Source organism: Lepisosteus platostomus, chromosome 17, assembly GCF_059453375.1.
Source record: "Lepisosteus platostomus isolate fLepPlt1 chromosome 17, fLepPlt1.hap1, whole genome shotgun sequence".
NCBI lineage: Eukaryota > Metazoa > Chordata > Actinopteri > Semionotiformes > Lepisosteidae > Lepisosteus > Lepisosteus platostomus.
In genome coordinates this window covers 5882553-5889549 of record NC_142627.1, presented here as the reverse complement: position 1 = coordinate 5889549, position 6997 = coordinate 5882553, and positions in this window count along the sequence as shown.

Genomic DNA, 6997 nt, shown 5'->3' with positions numbered 1-6997 from the left:
ACGAACAGGAAGCTGAGAAGAATTTTGAATTTTGAAGAGACGGAATAGAGTTGGATAGTTGCTGCAGAGCCCCATCACTTGAAATCAATTGCTCTAACTTAGTATGACCCATCAGCTTCTGTTACTTGTGGTCCAGCTCAGTCTTTTCAGTACCAGCCATGCACTCCCTCCCAGTGCTGTAGATTTCTGGAAAGGACTGAGCTTGCTGGAGTTTTATTGCATCAGATTATCGCCGGCGTTGTAAAGATGAGAAAGACAACAAAAATAGCCTTACTGCAAGGCAACATGCAGCAAGTGTGATTCCAAGGCAACAGGAGGATTCCAGAGAAGTCTGCGCAGTTTGTCAGAGCACCAGACTTTAATAAGAAATTGTTTTAAACCAACACAAACAGAAAACAAACCTTTAACCACAAAGGCGTCCTCCCAGCCTGGAAACACGGCTCGTGAGCCCCTATTCTGAAAGAACTTACTCCCAGCCTTCCACAGTTTCCACAGTGACTAATTAGAAATGTGCATCACTGAGCAGGAATTATTTTATAGTGATGTAAACCTCTTTTCTTCCCCAGTCCCTGGCCTTTCCCCACTCAACTTTTGGTAGGTGTTAGACCCACAGGTCACACCATACAAATTCTCAATGTTGGAGGCCAGTCTTACACGTTTTCTTCCAAGTTTCTGTATTTAAAAAAAACAGGGTCGCATGTGAGCAGTACAGACAGGCTAAAGACTGGAATAAATAAGAACAGGCAACAACTGCTGTTCCGCTGAAATCGAGAGAGCAGAGCTCCTGCCTTAAATAAATGCACCTGTATATTAATCTGCTGATTAATATCTTGCATTCCTTACGTACCTCATCGTCCTGCATCCTGTTGACACGGCTCCCTGCTGTCGACAAGCGCTGGCAGTTTATCCAGAGGTTCAGCTGCTTAAAAGACACACAGGCGAGGCAAGGAGGTGACCCCTGCTCTCTCCTGTCAATCACTTTCATCTTGATGGCGCGCACCCGAACGGCTATTAGCTGGATCATGTTGTCATTATGACTAAATGAACCCTTGCATGAGGGAGTATTCCAATTCTCCCAGTCCCTGGAGAGCTCCCGCCCGCCGCTCTCCGCGTCCCAGCACCTCGTTAGCACTCACTCGTCGAGGGCCATTAGCTTGTCAGGTAGGTCCAGCACCTCACAGGGAGGGAAGGCGTAGCCAGTTAAACTAATACCCTACTAATTAAAGCCACGAGAGAGTGCCTGCATGCCAGGCACAAGGCTCACAGACAGCCGTGACCTGCAACCAGACTCGTCCAGGCGGACTGGAATACTGAGAGCGCGCTTGTTTATTCTGCCACAGTAATTGTCTGTTCATGTCGGCTTGCCCATTGAGCTGCTGGGGCCTGCGCTTGCAACGGAGTCTGCAGGCTCCTCAGCCGCTAAGCAAGGCAAAGAATCGCCATGCATCCGGAAGACAGGAGAAAACAGTTTCAGGAGTGCGGCGCCGGAGGTTGAGCTTCCAAGGGGCTAAGGGTCCAGATGAGGCGGACCAATTAGACTGCCGTACGAGGGACAGCAAGCACAGCGAGCAGAACTCAATTTTCAAATAGAAGAAAAAAAAAACAGAAACAATCCTTGGCGATTACCTGAAAACTATGAGCTGTTTCCGTAAAAGATCGCTGTGCCTTTATTGAGTCACAAAAAATGACATTTTAAGAATCTCCCCCAAAAACCTTTTTCGGGGGATTTACATTTAGAGGCATCCTGTCAGAATCCGAACGATGGTACTTCAGTTTTCAACACTGCACGATCAAAAAGTGGCATTTTTGCCCACCTGCAGTGAATCTTTTTTACTGAAAGAGTTATGTCATACTTAACATCCAGGTGGATGCTGCACATTGGTGGTGGTGGTGGTGGAGGGGATCCCCATTACCTGTAAAGCGCTTTGAGTGGAGTGTCCAGAAAAGCGCTATATAAGTGTAAGCAATTATTATTATTATTATTATACTGGTACATGCGGATAGAGGAAGACTTCCAAAGGAGAGTAGGTCATTTGGCCCATCTAAGTTTTTGGGGTTTTTAGTAACAGATGGACCCGATGATCTCATCCAGCAGTTTCCTGACAGAACCAGGCTCTGGAGTTCAGCTGTATGGCTGGGTAGTTCGCACAGCTCCCACAACCCTTTGTGTCAGGAAGTGCCCTCTGTTCTCAGTATTAAATGTGCTTCTATGTAGTTTCCACTTGTGTCCTCTGGTTCACGTTTCTGTGCAGCTTTCCTGCTGTCCTGCGGTCAGGAAAAGCACAGGTGGACGCACAGCACGACTTCACACCTTGTCTCAATATGGCACTTGAGAGAGACCACAAGTCGCTTGCGTGATAAGGAATTTACAGAACACAATAAAAATAAGTTTTAATCGCATTTTTAAAACAGCTCTACGTGTAACAGAGTCAAGCGATTCCTAGAGCTCTAAGTCAATCTACTTTTTTTTTCCAAAGGTCTATTTTTGTACCCCTGAAGGTCTCAGCTATGTTCTTCCCCTGAGTGATATTTTTTACTGAGGGAAAGTATGTTCTATCTCCACCTGCATCAAAACCAAGTCTAACATTTTAGCAAGTCAGAATAATAATAACTCATTAATAATTCCTTGTATTTGCATAACCTTTTTTATCCTGAAGGATCCCAGACTGCTTTTAGATACATGAGGGGGCCCACACCCACATTTTCAATTACCTTCAGGGGGAACAGGGAAGCCAGACTGTACAAGCCCAGAACCAGCAGCCACCATTTCACCCTGCAGCTCCCAGCTGGCAGCCCACTGGAGCTCAGCAGGCGTGAGCCTGGTCAGTACCTGGATGGGAAACACCTAGGAAAAACTAAGATTGCTGTTAGACATGTTAGTGGGACCAGTAGTGGGCGCTCACCCTGTGGTCTGTGTGGGTCCTAATGCCCCAGTATAGTGACGGGGACACTGTACTGTAAAAAGGTGCCGTCCTTCAGATGAGATGTAAAACCAAGGTCCCGATTCTCTGTGGTCACTAAAAATCCCAGGTTAAATTTTTTTTTCAATCATGGGGAGTGGACTGGTGCACTATAGCTACTGTTGCATCATCCAGGTGGGGCTGCACACTGTTGGGGGTGTTGGTGGGGAGTCCCCATTACCTGTAAAGTGCTTTGAGTGGAGTTTTGAGTGAAGGACTTATTATTATTATTATTATTATTATTATTATTATTATTATTATTATTATTATTAACCTGGGCACTTGGAGCTTGGTTTCACGCCCAACAGATGACAGCTCCAATGGCACTTCCTCTCCAGTCACTGCTGTTTAGAGGGAAGAGCACCTCCTACTGGTCCATCAGCATCACTTGCAGCAGCAAACTGGGTTTCCTCCAGGTCTCCCATCACTGGACTGGCCAGACCCAGCCTTCCTAAGCTTCTGGCCACATCAGGCCACAGTGTACAAGTGCAGTTTAAAAACATGGGTGACTCCTCTCAGTATAATATTACAAGGTTACTGTAATTATGCTCACAGACAGCCAGTGCCTTTGTTCTCGATATGCAGCAATATTATTACATTTCATCTGACACACGAGCCTATGTTCCTACATATCTTCTATGTGCACAGCAAACTCCCCTTTCTCTGTTTGTTCTCAGTATTCTCTGGATGAGATCATTAACTCTTAATGTTGACACTAATATAGTTTAAATGTATCATTTATCTTTAGAAACACACCCCTACTTCTATCAGTGAACATTAGATGGTTACATCTAATTGGCTCTTTTCAAGTAAAAGCTCTGGACAAGTCGTGTGGTTGGAGACCTGCTGCAGTCAGCTGCACCAGGGAAAGTGATCATCTGATTATTGCCATGAAGTTTTTGGATCGCCATCAACTGTCCAGGGCTGTGGGTGATCCCTCAGGTGCCTTTCGATATCTGACATTCCTGTTATTGTTTCATTCCAGAAGCTTTCAGGTAGATTGTAGGTACAAAAACAAACGATGAACAAGAAGAGACTATTTGGCCCAGCTAGGCAGAGTGGTTTATAGTAGCTAATTGATCAGAGGAGATATGATAGCTAATTGGTCCTACTAAAGCTACATGTCAGTACTTTCACTTCAATCTAAAAACATAATGGACCTACAAACTGCAGTTTATTTTATTCTGCTGTAATACTTCTGAGCAGATCTCACTGAAAACAAGTACATCATCACATTTTTTCAACTTGGTGCATCTGATGCACCAGTAACTCTATTTAAAAGGTGTATATAATCTGTGTTTTCACGGTAATATGCCAAGCTCATATTCCGACTGTTTTTAAAAAGTGTTGTTTTTTTCCCCCCAGTGTTTAAAGTTCATGATCTGCGAAAAATGTCACGGAACAAATCTAGTCATTATTTCATGGTTTCGAAAAACAACTTTGCACGCCCTTGATTTTTACAATGCCTGCGTTTGGGGTTAAAATGAAAGTCTGATGACAAACAGCAATGTAAATGCTGGTCGTGCGTACAGTATCAGAATTTACATTGCTGTTTGTGATCAGACTTTCATTTCAAGCCACATTTTTAAGTTTAAAAAGAGTATAATTAAAGAACTGTTTTACAGCCTTGGGAGTCCTGTATTGCCAGTAGTGTTATTTTTCAGTTGACGGAAATGTTCTGAGTTTATTTTTGGTCTTCATCGAAGACTCATGTTTAAACATGTTTCCGTAAAGATCCGGACGCCTTTTAAAACACAAAATAAATAAGCAAGTAAACTAGAAAAGAATGACTCGCAAATTCATTCTGGGTCCCATCGTTTAAATTGTCTCCATAAATGAATAAATAATGGGCCTCTAATAGGGTCTGCAGCAATTTGGAGCATTAGTCTGGTCGTTTGTCGCCATTCCTTGTCAAAGCAAAACAGTCTCGTTTTTGTGAAGAGAAATGTTTCAAAGAAATGAATCATTTGCATATATAAAAGAATCCCTCAGAGAGAAAATGATTTTAAAAAGAGAGAGAGAGCAGGAGAGAGAGAGAGAGCAGAAACTGGCAGAGGCGAGTGTTTTGGGTAAATGCTATCTCTATCCTTGAATTACCAACCGCATTCGAAAAACTGAGAAGAAAGGGAATATCTTTTATTTCTACCTCTTTAGCCACACAGCTAATTTCGGGGATATTGAAGAAATTACACTGCTCCACCCTATTAATCACAGGGGTGTTCTGTGTGTCACTCCTATTCAGTGTTTGTGTTTCTGTGTGCGCCTCTCAGTTCTGCATCTGTTTTGTCAGTGCATCAGCTAATGGAGAAAGTTAATTGTGTTGGTTGTTAGGCCACCTGTCACACTTGCCTCATTTCCATACTAATGGGGTGAGAGTGGCATGGACAGCACGCCTCTGCAGCAGCGCTGGTCGTTGCGAGGAGCGGGGAGCGGGGCCGGGCAGGCCGGGGGAGGGGGCGGCCTCGCAGGCTCGTTATCGGGGTCGGGGCGCGGGCTGCATGGCCGCCGTCCGACAAAAGCCTTCATAGGGGAACGCGGCGGCGGCGGCAGGCAAGTTGCTAATTATCCAGTCCCAACTTTTCCAGCGCTTTCGGGGTTTTTCTTAGCTCCTGTCTGGAATAAAAGCGGTCCCAGAAAGTCCCTGGGCGCACGGTGCGAAACTCCGCATGCCAAGAAAAACTACAACCCCGCAAAAATAAATCTGCCTTCTGTAGGCGTATGCTCTAAAAAGCCTCAGACCAGGTGATTCTCAGCGCCTTCCCCTCCTACCTCAAAGCAGTCCTTATATGATTAATGGTGTAAATCTAGCCAGAGACAATAGAGACCCAAAACAATAACGTTTTTATTTGCTCACTTAATCGGAGGTTTCGTGGGACTTCATCAGGAGATTGAAGAACTGAGAAAATTATTGCCTTGAAGAATACCTTATAGGAGTGTATAGGTGTTTTCCTATAAAATACGTAGTGTAAGATATACTGTAGCTAGTGATCTTCCACCATGTGAGGCTGAGATATCAGACTATCGCAAGCTGACCAATTCACTTCGTCTTAAGAAATGGCAGCCCCTTCACATTTGTTCAGTCATTTAATGCAACAGTAAAACTTTGGGTTTCTCACGAAGTCACCCTGAACTGTGCCCTATAATTTAAGTCATAGTTTAAAGCATCTTTTTTTTATTTGTGACATACAAACAAAACAAACATATTTACATGAACGTGTGTGTATGTCACCGGTGCTATACGCACTATTGAAAAAATGAAATATCAAGAGAGTTTACTTTTAAAACAAGCAAAGCCAGTTCTAAATTATACATATTCAAAAAAAAAACGTTATCAACTGGGTCATTAAGATTTGAGGAGATCGTGCTGGTGCAGGTCTGGTGATTTGTTCAGCTTCACTGCATGAAAATGTTTTGCATTTCCAAATAGTAAAAAAAGAAAAAAGCTCCATTTCAGCAGAGCTAACAACATCACAGACCAGGCTGACTGCAGATCTGTAGAATGTGGTATTTTTTGTGCTGAAATTCCTCTCGAATGAGGATGGTTTCTCTATTTTTTCCAGTTTCCACTGCTCAATAAAACTTTGTATACTAAAGAATGGACAGTTGCTTTTTTTTGGTTTAAATCATATTTTTTTAAAGTTGGTGTATTGATTCAATGCACCTCCTTGTTTGACACGTATTTTCAAGAATAAAGTAAGAATTAAAGTAATAATGTTGTTAACAAAATATTGTTATTTGTTTTGTATTGTTCAGTGATGTTTTTATCAGTGACTGTGGCTTAAGAAAAAGGTTTGCAAAATATTTTAAAATGCTCAAAAGCGATAAAACTACTCAGTATTTTGACTTTAGCTGCTGTAGTCATGTTATTTTTGCAGCAAAGATTATAACTGTAGAATTATCAGATTACATTCTCCCAGAACAAAACATGTTCGTTTTAAAATTAAAGCTTTACTGGGCCATCTGTGCTACTCTTCTCCGCAAGAGTTGGACAGAAGACAACAACCTTTTCAGTCTTACTGGGGATTTTAATCATTAAT